This window comes from Taeniopygia guttata, chromosome 2 (assembly GCF_048771995.1).
Source record: "Taeniopygia guttata chromosome 2, bTaeGut7.mat, whole genome shotgun sequence".
Taxonomy (NCBI): Eukaryota; Metazoa; Chordata; class Aves; order Passeriformes; family Estrildidae; genus Taeniopygia; species Taeniopygia guttata.
The window spans coordinates 76,108,774-76,122,410 of NC_133026.1; the positions used below are offsets into that span (position 1 = coordinate 76,108,774).

The 13,637-nt window shown below is 35.4% G+C and overlaps 1 long non-coding RNA gene across 1 annotated transcript in view; it reads right to left on the reverse strand.

Annotated features, from left to right (window-relative positions):
* Positions 1–13,392, reverse strand: part of LOC140682352 (uncharacterized) — a 33,891-nt gene extending 20,499 nt beyond the window's left edge. Inside the window, exon 1 of the long non-coding RNA XR_012053971.1 lies at positions 12,867–13,392. This is a non-coding gene — a long non-coding RNA (uncharacterized lncRNA). The remainder of the gene's footprint in view (positions 1–12,866) is intronic.
* Positions 13,393–13,637: the final 245 nt, after the last annotated feature.

Consider the following 13,637-nt stretch of genomic DNA (forward strand, 5'->3'; position numbering starts at 1 on the left):
TAGCTTTTTGAGCTGTAAGAAAAGTTTCATTTCTTTGCCAAAAGTTCACTCCATGGTGTAAGAGGCAATCTGAAGACCCTCACTCATTTGCCTGCCGATTGCCACGAGAAGGAACTCCCTTCCCCCACTGCAATTCCGGCTTGGAGAAGGCAACAGTGCAGGTGCAGCCGCTGTACCGTTACGTTCTGTTCCGAACAAGGCCCGGCAAGAACTTGGCAAGAAGTTGGCAAGGGCTTGGCAAAGACCCCGTGTGGACCCAGCACAGAGCGGCCTGCTGCAATTCCTGCTTCACTCTCCACCTTTAAGCTGAATGAACTGTTGGGGTGACTCTGGTGGTCTCTCACTGAAGACCCCTCATCTGCCTCGTTACCACCATGACAGACGGAGATCAAGAACCCTCTCCCCAAGGACTGAGACTGAGACCCCTACCACAGAGAGTGGTGGTGGGGGGAAATGATATGACCTGTTCTTCTCCAGTAACTTCAATGGACTTATTCATCATTGTGTTTGTTCCCCCTATAGCAATTTCAATAGACTCTCATTGTTCTGCATGTTCCCCCCTTTCCCTCTGTGGACTGTAACTGGACCCCTGGGTTGGGCAAGACTTTGGAGACTCTCCCCAACACAACAAGAAGGATCCCCATCATCCGGACCACTGAGGACCTCGCCTGTGTTGGTAGCTATTCCCATCCCCCCTTCTCTCTCTCTCTCTCTCTCTCTCTCTCCTTTTTATTTCTTTTCTGACCCCACTATCGCATTTATTGTTTTTTGGCCCTTAATAAAGGTGCATCTGTTGTGATTAAACTGATAGTCCCCTGCTGCTTGTCTTTTGCACTTTGGGATCAGCTAACGAACCATCACGACACCCTGCTATAAGTGGATCGTGACATGGTGAACAGTTATTTCAAGCATATGGAGAAACAATGAATGGAGTTTTTTTTCCCAGATATCCTGTGATACACTAATTCACTGAGATACAGACAGATCAGGTGCACAGCTTTTAAACCCTATTTTGCAACTAATGAGAACTTCAGCAATCATTCTGTACATACTTTGCCCTCATCTCCTTATATCATGTTCTACTTTTAGTAGATGGTCTTGTTTCAAAAAGAACATATTTACTTTCTTTAAGTCAAAATTTTTCATGTGTTCAGATTTTGGTAATAATCATTTCAATGACTATTGCTGGATTTTTTTTTTTTTTTAAGAGCAAATTTCAGGCATTTATAAAAGATTTTAAACACTTTCAAGTAATGCTGAAAAAAACACAGTTTAGGGTTCAGATGAAAATAAGAGAACTGCTGGTGGTCTACACTTAATCTATGACATCAAAAGTGTTAGCTACGTCACAATGAGTTGATATGGCTAGAAAGGTTTTACAATACTGTGGTGTCCAAGAGCACTCTACCACTTCTGGCAAAGAAAAGACTTTTCTCAGTTCTGCTAGCTAAAAGCTCAGAAAGCTAGCACATCTTTGAGGAATTAGAAGATTTAAGTACCTAGCTACGGGATACAGCAATGGAAGTTATTCTTATATCAATTTAGTTAATTGGATTTCCTGGTAAGTTTATAATTTGGTTCCCCAACTAACCATTCCAGTAGTTTTGCAGAAAAAGCCTTTTTCAGCAAATAATATATTCCAGAAATATATTACAAGGAATTCACTCGGCACCCCCAGAGTTAAGTTGCTGTAATTTTTTTTTTTAAATCTATAAACAAAAACAAGAAATTATGGAATAACTTTACACAAAAATAAGGCTATGTATAATTTCTTCAGGAAAATATATTTTATGTGTGAATAATTATATTCTACCTGAGGAGTTAGACTTCACATGTCTTTTCTGATAAAAAATAGCAAATGATGTAACTAGCAGAAATAATCTGCAGAACAATAAGCAAAATTGATCAACACTGCCTGCACGAACAACTTTTGGGCTGGACACCTATATTTCCACCAGTAATTGAAAAGCATTTGAAGCCCACCTGCATCTTGTAGTTTCATTTCCTTGGAAACAAACCAAATTTATTTATACACCCCAAGGTTGCACATATTCATAGGCACCTCCACTAATAGAATTATTTAAAAGTTTCTATGAAAAGTTCAAAAGTAGTAAATTAAATCTGTAGAAAAATTATATATTTTTTAAATTTAAAAAAATTGTGATGGAGATTTTTAAAATAAATTACTTAATTGAGGCTTTCTTGTTTTTCACCACAGTATAAATATGATGTACAGATAATTTCACACATACACAGAAATACTGTCTAATCTTTTTTGGATTAGAAATCCTCTAGTTGCTCACAGATGACCAGTTTAATGAAAGAAAAACAGTTTTAAGATTATAGTGATGAAGATGTATAGTTTTAAGATTATAATAATGAATGATGCGCATTACAGAGTGCCATCCCAATTTAGGAAAAAACAAAATAATTACCCTAGCTGAATGACCTTTTTTTTGCACCTTGTTGTCCCTTTAAGTTACTGACCATCGGCAGAAAAATAATTTTTGGGAGAAGAATTTTGTCTTTCCTTTTAAGCTTCTGTTTAAACAAAGCTTTCTTTTAAAAAAACTTAATACCTTGCTAAAAAAATGCTAAAAATCATTCTAGAATTCTGTCATACACACCTTCATTCAGCTCAACATTTATTCCTCAGAACCAACGTGAAGCTAATGGTTGTTACTCATTGCTTCAAAATGTGAAGCTGACCCTGTAGCTCTGTTCCTTAAAATAGCCACCTTCTTGCTGCTGACTAGTTCATCATTCCCTCCTCCACCACTATGTCTTTTCTTTTTCAATATTAGATGGCTTTTGACTTAATGCACAGAGTTTTCAGAGTGCTGTCTGGTTATATCTGACTGACAGAAAACTGGACCTAATCTTTCTCCAGAAGTTCTGGATTAGACAGCTGTACAAATAGAAAGCAGAAGAGGCACATCAATACATTACAAAACAAAACTGTTTTGTCTGTTTCATAAGTTTGTGAGAAGACATCTAGACTATCCCACTTTAAGTTAGGAGTCCAAATATTCTGACTAAAGCTATTAATCATTAATTTATGAAAGCAAAATTAAAAACATATATTTCAAAGCCTGTTCTCCCTCGGCTTCAAGGAGAACATAGTGACCACCTCTGTTATTGCCAGCTCAAAGATCCAAGACCTTAGCTGAGATTCCCACTCTTCAAATATACTTTGACCGTGTCAGGAAAATCTTTCCTACAAGAACAATCCTCTCTTGCATGAATCTCTTGTCCATTGCAGTTTATTCCCTGTTAAGTATTCTTATCAATTATTTGGACAAGTGGATAAAGTGCACCTTCAGTCAGTTTGCAGATGACACCAAGCACGGGCTGGAGTCTTGATCTGCTGGAATATAGGAAGCCTCTGGATATATTGGATTGATTGGCCAAGGCCATTTGTATGGGGTTCAACAAGTCAAAGTGCTGGGTCCTGCACTTGGGTCACAACAACCCCAGTCAGCGCTTACACGCTTGGGAAAAAGTGTCTGGAAAGTGGCCCAGTGGAAGAGGACCTGGAGTTTGAAGCATAAGCCTTATGAGGAGTGGATGAGGAAGTTGAGTTTGTTTAGCCTGAAGAAAAGAAGGCTGAGGGGAGACATTATTGTTCTGTACAGCCCCCTGAAAGGAGGCTGTAGCCAGTTGGGTGTTGATCCTTCCTTCCAGATGTTCAACAATAAAACAGAGGAAACAGGCTCAAGTTGCATCAGGGGAGGTTTATATTTGATATTAGGAAAAAAAATTTCACTGGAAGGATTGTCAAGCACTGGAAGAGGCTACTCAGGGAAGTGATGGAGTCACCATCACATATTTAAAAGTCGTGTAGATGTGGCACTTACAGACATTGTTCAGTGGTAGTCTTGGCAGTGCTCGATTAATGGTTGAATTATTAAAGATTTTTTCAATGTGTTTGTGTGAATGTACAATTCTATACTGATTTTCTTTCATCTTTTACAAATGCAATGCTTTGCCATCTTTATTTTATCTTCTAGACTCCTGATTATGCATTTGGTTCTGTTTAGCAAAAAAAAATGCCAGCTCTATGTCTATTGTCTCTGAATACCAGTCTTTAGTCTAAGAATTGTCATGACTAGGGACCATGGCACATTTATAAAGAAATTATACAAAAAAAATCTTCACTGATACATGCACCTTTCACTCTACTAAATTTTTAAAACACACTAAAGGTCTCCTTTTTTTACTGAGATGCTTTAGAAATTCAGTGGATTTTGGCAACTAAATATCTCAGTTAACAAGATACTTCCCTATGTGGAATTGAATAAGGTTCATCCATATTTTCAAATCACAATAGAATGATTTTCAGAATTGCACTGTTTTATTATAGCGTAAATGTCTTCTCTAGTGCAAGAATGAATACTGGATAGAAATTGCTAGCTAATTTCTGATCAAATTATTAACATTCAACTAACAAAACTATTCACAACTGCTTGTGGAATGACCTTGTGGAACTTAGAAATTTCCTAAAAATTACAGTGCCAATCATGTGAAATTACAGCCTTGTTCGCAAACACTACTGTGATTTTGATCTCCTCTAGAGAGTAGTCTTCAACTGTGGCATCACTTATATCACATTGAATTCTGAAAAAATCAGGGAAAAATTCTCATTAACTCAGATGTACAAGTATGTCAACATAGCCCACAAAATAAATTTTCCACTTACATTCACCATGGAAAACTTTCTTCAGAACATAAAAGCGCCTAAAATTAATGTCTAATATCTAATTGCTCTTAACCTAAAGATATAAAGAAAATCAGCAAAAATATTTCTTACACTCTACTCCACCTTAGATTTTTAACCATGTCCATTTTACAAGTTTTATATTTATCAGTACCGTTTAAAATTACTGAAGAAAATATTTGCTATTAATTTATACATTTTGCATCCCTTGGAAAGTCAAGTACAAAGTTTATGTAGTTCTTTCATACAGCTTGAAATCTAATGCTAAGAAGTAATAAAAATATTTACTCAGTTTTACAGATGTATAACCAATAAACTTATAATCCAAAGATGTTTTCTTTCTCTATCCAACATATTTGGGAAATTCAAAGAAAAGCTCAAACTCATTTTACCTTTTTTTTTTTTTTTCCTGAGAAAAGGAAATCCTTTTTTGTTTGTTTGGGGTTTTTTTTCGATCTGTTAAACAGATGTGGATACTCTGCTTTTTGCCCATACAGACCAAGTTCACCACAATAGACTAGCAGGTAGCACCTGGAGTCTGTGCATCTGGGGATCAAATCATAACAGATGTGTAGGAAATAAGAGCTATTAATAAAAAACATACTTATTCAAACTTTTAAAGTTAACTCTTTAAAAATTATCTTTCCTCATGCCATCCTCAGTTAACCTTTTTGTAAAGAGCTTTCTCGTAAAGAGGTCATCTGTTTTGTTGCAATGCAGACCTTACCTGGAAACAGATCACAGGGCAAGCCAAACCTTATTCTTCAAAAAGTCTCACCAAGACATTCTTGAGTCTCTTATTACCTTTCTCATAGCAAGAGGCAGTACTCTGCCCCTTCAAATCCATGTTTAGATAATTTAATTAAGTCTTATATTTGAGCCTATAACTGATAAACTCATAAAACATATGCTGACTCAAGGTCTCCTTTATGGCTTGGGGTTTTTTTCTTCACATGCAGTAGAACAGCTAATTCACAAATTGACTGTGTTTGTCTCTTTCCTATATATGAGACAAACTCTCATAATGTGGCTAGAGGTCCACAACATTTAAGAAGCCAGCAAAATTTTTTATAGAAGTAAGCTTGACTTTTTTTGCTCTGGATTTAGTTGGCTTTACACAGTCTGTTGCACAGATTTTAGTGATGATGCCACTGTTTTTTCTTAGCTATTTGTATTGTAAATCACAACATTTTCTAGCTCTGTGACTAAATCCTAGATAGAATAGTTCTATTCTTATTAATTTTAATGACTTTATAAAATATCGTGTCTTTTAAAGTTAGTCACTTTCTTCCTACTAATTTAAATCATCTTTCCTAACTTTCATTTCTTCTCTTGACAGATTTTGTTTAATTTCTGTGAAATGGGAATACATGCTCAGAAGAGGATAAACTTACATCATTATTTTTGCCATTCTTTGATTACACTTTTCTAGGAGGATTTCTGTTAGGGCCTCACAAGAGGAATATTTCCTGCAAGAGAAAAAAATTTACCAGAATTTTGACAAGCTAAGGGAATGTTTCTGTTGGACTTCATAAATTCTTTCCTTACTGTTTTCTGATCTTCTTATGGTTGAATAACTCATATTTTGAAATATATGATGCCATAATATTTCCTAGTGAGAAAATGCCATACTCAGGCTATTAATTGCAAAGAATGATTATACAACTACAAGGCATCTACACAGAGATATATCTCAGTGAGTTTGTTTTGGTTGCATTTCCTAAAGAGGGATGAACTAATCTAATGCTAAATCTGTCCTAATTTATCTTTGTAAACTGGAGATGGCTCAGATTACTTCCAGGCCTTTAGATGTTTCAGATTTGGAGGCAGAATTTCCTGAAAATGTGGTTTTGAGTAGCTGGATAGTACCTTGACATATGAAGATCAGCGGGAGATTTTACTCATCCAATTCATCAGGACTTTTGGCTAGAATCAATACCAACTTTATTAGTCTAGCTCTTAAAAGCAGGGATAATTTGAATGTAAGCACATCAATACCTCTCTTTCCCACGATCCTTGTAATTGCTCAGGTATTCTGAGACCTATTATAAACACTGATAGATTGAATTTCTCAACTTTTATGGTTAACAGCTTACAAAAGTTGAATGGTTTTCAAATTGACCTCCTCCATATTTCAAATAAAAAATATCCCATTATAATAATTGAAGTATTACCTATGTTCTTCCCTTAAATGGACAGTAATACTATTTACTGCTTATCAAACATAATTTCCTTTTGTGGCAGGGTAACCCACCTAGATGATCAATGGAAATAAGTATTTTAACAATTTCATTCAGATTATGAGCCAGGATGGAATGAATGCCATGATAGCACCTCCTTGTGTGGAGTATGGTATAGTATAAGACACCATGTTTAAAAAAACCAAACTGAACCAAACCAAATAAATAAATAGAAGCAACCAAACTACAAGTGAGTATGGTCTTGTTAGGTCAGTCAAAGCACCACATCAAAGTGACTTGACCAGAAAAAAAGCAAAATTTCTGAAGAAAAATGTTTAGTTTCTGCAGATTCTCCATTGGTTCTCCAGAAGCAATGTGTGGTTTTCAGCACACATTTCCTGTGTGGCAAAAGGAAAGTCAGGAATTTCAACATATAATGCTTTGAACATTTGGTTGAAATGGCTATACGAAATTCAACTATGTGAAAAAGAGTGTGCATGTCATGTCTCCAGCTGTTTTGTGCAAAACAGGTGGAATTTGCAGTTGAAGTTTGGTCTTTTTACTGAAAGAAAAGCAAGGAAACCATGAACAGAGTTATACATATAAATATACAGAAATAAGTAGATAGGTGAATAGATAGATAGATAGATAGATAGATAGATAGATAGATAGATAGATGGATGGATGGATGGATTTTTCTCAATTCTTCAGAAATAATAATTCAACTAAAATACAACAGATATCATAAGCAATACTTTAAAAACCTGAGTAGGGAATCCATGAATAAAATCATGGAAAGGTGCCATGGTCTGAAAAGAAGAGAGATGCACCTACTGTCAAACGCTGAGGGAGAACTGGTAGACACCTTCTTTCAAAAGCTAAACAGACTTTTGTGTGAAAGAGTGTTCATATTTATATAGCTTATTGCCAGAAAGAAGAGCCTGGATGTCAACAATGGGGACTGTGTGTAATATTTTAGAACAAGTGATACCAATAAGAAATTTATATAAAATGTTAACAGGCGTGCATAGGAAAAAAAATTATGGAGCTGAACTAAATCCAAAAACATGGTATGATATTCACATGAAAAAAAAAAAAAAAAAAGATGGAAATGTGTCTCTCAAAGTGTATAAGCCAGCAAAAAAAGTATTTCTTAAATTTAAACCAGTTATGGTATTATTCTTACACTGACAGTTTACATATGTCTTCATTAAATTTTAAGAGTATCCCTGCAAGAAGCATAATTAAACATCCTGCTTTTGTTTTGGTCTGTTTTTTTCCCAAGAATCTAGCAAAATTCTAAAGCATGCAGAACTTAATAGCATGAAATATGCATCACATGTGAAACTCACAGAGTGTTTCCTTTGTGCATTCAATCTGAGTTTCAGGAGTAAGGTAAGCCATGTATCTCAGAGGCATATCTTAACATGAGCTTATCTCATTCCAAATTTGGAGCTTGTCTAATTTGTCTCAGATGTCTCACAGGACCAGGTTATACAACATCATTTTCCTATTACAAAATATTTAAAATTAGACCTGTTGCTTGCATGCATTGTTTTTACTTTCCCTATTAATCTTTCCTTATGTCAAACCATGAGTTTTCTCATTTCTCCAGTTGTCTCCTCCATCCCACCCAAAAAGAGTGAGCAAGCCAGCTCTGTAGGGTTTAGTTGCCAGCTGGTGTTAAATCAAGCCAATCTTAAAAATTACCTGTATAATTCTGTTTTGATCACTTCATTCATATCATTTAACCTTTTAACACACTTATTAAGGCCATCTGTATCAAAAGGAGACTTTTGACAGTAGAAAATTAACCTATTTGTTTATCAAAGCTCACCAGCTCAGATTTTTCTGACAATTTCTCCAAAATTGTCATTCCATGAGTATAGAGTCATCATATCTATGTTTCCTGGAATTTTTCTTTATTTGTTTTCTTATTTCACTCCCTGAAGTCACTTATCTCTGTTCCTAATAGGAGGCAAGTGTGAAATTATTGAATCTTGAGATATCTGTAAATTACAACAAGTTGTTTGTTCCAACTCATTATATAAACACAGGCAATGAATGTTTTAGGGCACGGGTTTATTAAAGGCAGAATGTGAATTGTGTATGAAAACATCTCATCAAGTTTTGTGAGGTTCAAAAAATACAGAACCTTCTGCACAAGACAACTAAACATATATTCTCATAAGGAGAAATGTTACAGTATAAAAGCTGTCATTTCTACTGTGGGAAAATTAAGCAATTAATAATTTATTATATGGCCAACCACAATTTAAAATTTGTTTACATAGTCATCTTCTGGATTCTTAAAACTTTATACTTACATTTATCTCTTTACTTCTGCTTGTTTCAGTGAGACATTTTGGGAACCAATGACAGCAGTCCCTTTCTCAATCCCTTTCTCAGTTTTGCTGTCTGTCAACACCTCATATTCTCAATTGTGTTAGGCTCATGTGACTCTCCTCAAGACAACTTTGTAAGCAAACAAATTACACAGAGCTCTGTGCTTTTATTAGATATGCAGCGCAACAGTTTTTATGATAAAGCCCCAAATGGGAAAACAGGTGCAGGTTGTTATGCTATTGTAAAATGACAGAAAAATAGAATTAGGTTAAAGAGTCTAAAACATTACCCAGAGCATTGTGTAGGAAAACTTCACAAGCCTTAGTAGTGTAATATCTGATGGCAGCTCTATCTAAAGGATTTATAATAGATTTACCTTTACATTTGAGGATTAAAAAAAATGGTTTCAAAACTCAAATATATGAGGGCTCCTTGGTGTTTGAAGGAAGACATGACCTTTTACATCAAACAAAAGATTAAAACCTTCAGATCTCAGGATTAGTAATCAGTGCAATATGAGTGGGAACACTGGCTGGAGGAATGATCGATCACTCATCTCTGTGGGAGTAAGTTTCTTCTAGCTGGGGCTGCCCATTAACTCAGGTAGCAGCAGTGGACATGTGAATGCTGCAGTAGCCAAATGCCATGGCTAGCAAGTAACAAATCACTGCTGGAAAATATGTTCAGTGGTCAGTGTGTATGACCACTAAGACTACACATGAGTAAAAGCACTTATATACCACTGCAGTGTAAACCTAAGTCAGCCTAGACTGCTGCTTTAACCATCCTTCAGAAATGGTGACTGTATAATGTTACTGAAAAAGGCAGTAGTTTAGAAAATAAGTGCAATAATGTGAATAAGTGTGCAATAATACATGCAATAAATGTGAAAATATTGAACATATAATTTGCAATCTTATCATTTACACTTTGTTCAGCGAAACAGGAAATAAGATGTGGCTGGATTCACTCCCTTTTCTTCATCCTAAGAAATAGGTAGTCTCAGATACTGTGTATCTCCAGAGGTGTTACATGACCCAAGTGGAAATATGCAAAAAGCTCCTGAAGAATGTTGAATTTCAAAAATTACTAAACTTCATTACTGGAGAAATTTAGAATATACATGGACTTGAGAATTCGCAGAAATCACATTATCAAATAATATACATATCTAATTCAGACACAAGAAACTATGTATTAAATAGTAATTCACTTTAGCAAGGTGTGCCACATTGACTGTGCTCTAGTTAGGAGACTCAATACACCTGAGTTAATTTTCCAGTCCTGAGGCCAGCTGACACTGAACAGCCTGGATACCTAATATTAAACTTACTTTTCCTTTGAATCAGGTTCACATACCTCCAGCAGGGAATGATTCCTGGAAATGATCACTCTAGCTTGCAGACTGCACCCAGGAATGACTGGAGGGACAGGAGGCACCCAAGCTATTGTTCTAACAGTTTGGTGATACAGGATGCTCCTGGTCACTATTTAATTTAGAGCTATAGATGTGGCCTACAGATCCTCTATTTTCAGCATTTCAAGTATAAATATCACCAAAAAGTATGATAATACAAGACTAATTCAAATAAAAGCTTTGCAAATTAGGTGAGTTACTTTTGTTTATTTTGCATAAATATGTACAAAGCTTGGTATAAATCTTAGGGCGAATGAAAAGCGCAACATCAGCTCACCAATAAGACCCACCACACTGGAGTTTAAGAGTACTATTTCAAAGTGAAAAAAAATTAGGTATCTAGTTTCTATAGTAACCTTTAAAAATTCTGGTAAAGGTGTCTTGATTATTGCTATTTTACCTCAATTAATGCTTTTTTTCTTGGATTGTCTGTATATGAACTTTTGCTTGAATTTCCAGATCACAGTCTTCACACTATTAAGTCAAATATCCTGTCCTAAAAAGAGGCTGTTCTGAAAGTTTCAGACTATAAAATAACACAAGAGAACCATTGCTGACAGATAAAACATAACCCTCTTAGATGAGTCTTATGATTGGCATTTAGCCAGACATGTGGCTAAATGTGCAAATAATTTCTTGGCACTATCAGGCAATAAAATAAAATTAAAAAAAAAAAAAAAAGGGAAACCAACCAAACAAAACAAGGAAACAAATGGGAAAAATCCAAACAACTGAATTTCCGTGGGGAATGGAATTTAAAGAATATTTTCTGCTTAATTTTGGCATAAAAACTTCAAAAAGAGGTGCTGTTTCAAAGGCACAAAAAAAAAAAAAAAGAAAAAAGAAAAAAAGAAAATTTACCAACTGTTTCAGGTATCTGTACTTGTGTTTGTAGGAAAAAAATATTGTAAACAATAATTCTTGCTCAGCACTTACTTTCTTAACATTATTTAACACTGTTATTCTTAGAAGCTATCACATTGCTTTACTTTTCTTTAATTTACAGTTCTACATCTGTTTAATCTAAGACAAAGATTCTTCCCATCCCCTGTCTTCCTTATGCCAGTGCTAGGACCCATGCAGCCAGATGGTTCAAAATTAGTCAATTTGTCCTAATTTTCCTTCTGGGTGAGATCCTGAATCTACTTTATTGTATTTCCAAATACCCATTACAGCTAACACGAGTGGGCTGGAATACCCAGCCAGAAGCAAGGAGAGAGAAGGAATATAAGACTAAAGTGGAAATAAGGGCAACCTTTTTATGGCAGTAGCTTATTCAGTTGCTTCATTACACTTGCATTAGTTTAAGTAAATTTCAAGTTTATCAGCATGTTTTCTATGCTATTAAATCCTTCATCAGAGAAAATTGTTCATCTTCTCATCAAAAATTTTCTCCCTAAGAAGGAGTAACTATAAAATCATAGCATCATCTGTTGCTTTACTCTTAAGAATAATCTTATGTACAATGTAATTTTACCTTATTTAATACAATACAGTAACTTATTTGCAAACAAATAGTAGTTACATAAGAATCTTCAATAGCAAATATTTATGATCAAACTGAGAATTTTCCTTATGCCCAGATCTTAATTTAATATTCATTAAAGTCTTCTCAGAGGTGTTTCCTCTGGGCTGAAAATGTTCTAGAAACAAGAGTTATACAAAACCTATGGGGAGAAAATGGCTACTGAAGTTCAGGTAGACAATATTCCTTGCTCTTCTCTTGTCTACCAAGCCCGTCTTTTCATCGTGGAAGTTGATCAGGTAATTCAATATTACAGTGCAACCAGAACTTCAGAGAGACACCTGAGCTTTTCAAAAAGGAATAAATATATTAATATACATATCAGGGTTCCTCAGCATAATGAGCAATATAAGAAAAAAAATGGTATATTAAAATCCTTCTTTTTTCATCACACCTTGGTTTACTGGAATGTTTCCTTTAATTTGTTACTATACTTGCAAATATGCACTCCAAGTTTCCTTTTTAAATACAAGTGAAATATTTCAGATCTGTGGGAATGTACACAAGGGAGAATTCCTTTACTCTCTGCTTTATTGAAACACCAGTAAAACCCCATTAAAACTTTAGTGTCTCCCTGGAAAGCTCAGATGTGCTCAAGCATAATAAAATCATAATATTTTGAAAAACTAACTCATATGAGCTCCCCCCTCCCCCCAGCTTTATTTAAAGGAATATACTTACTGATAAGTTTCAGACTTATACTGGCAGATTTTTTTCCAGTGACTGCAGGTCTTCAGGTGGCCCAGGTCTTGGCTCTGAAGGGACCTGGGTTCTTTTCAGGGTGGATAAAGAGATTACCCAGATCCCATTGGATAGCAGATGCAATGGACATGTTGAGGAAAACTGAGAAGACAACAGTATCTTTTTTGGAAAATAAATAGATTCTTGAGCCATACTGGGAAATTATTAAAGAAACTTGTGAGATTTATAAAAACAACAAAGCAGAAAGAAAAAGATAGAGGGGAAGAAGACCTCAAGAGCCAGTAGGGGAAATAGGTCCAAATGGGTGTTAATCACTGAGCAGAAGCAAGTAAATATAACAGTCAGACTAGGAGACAGCTGAATGCTGGGGGAAAGGCTGACAGAGAAAAAGGGGCATCATTAAGTGGAAACAGGATTTGCTGCATACAGGGACTAGAAAACCAGCCTAAGAGGAAAACAGTCTTTGAAAACCGAGAACAATGGAATAGTGATGAAGAAAGTGACACGGAAAGATAGGCAGGCAGAAAGCTCCAGCTATATAAAAAAAGAGGGTTCAGTAAATTTCATAACATCTGGCAGAACACATAACATCCACTCATGGATGCATTTTCTTCCATAAAAGGTGCTGTTAGCTAGAGCTGGCAGTCACCCCATGATCTGGGCTGCTTGCCCCAAAATGCTTTGTTAACATACACAATACTATATCAAAAACATTGGTGGTTTCATTTTTTGTGCACAACTCACTCTAAT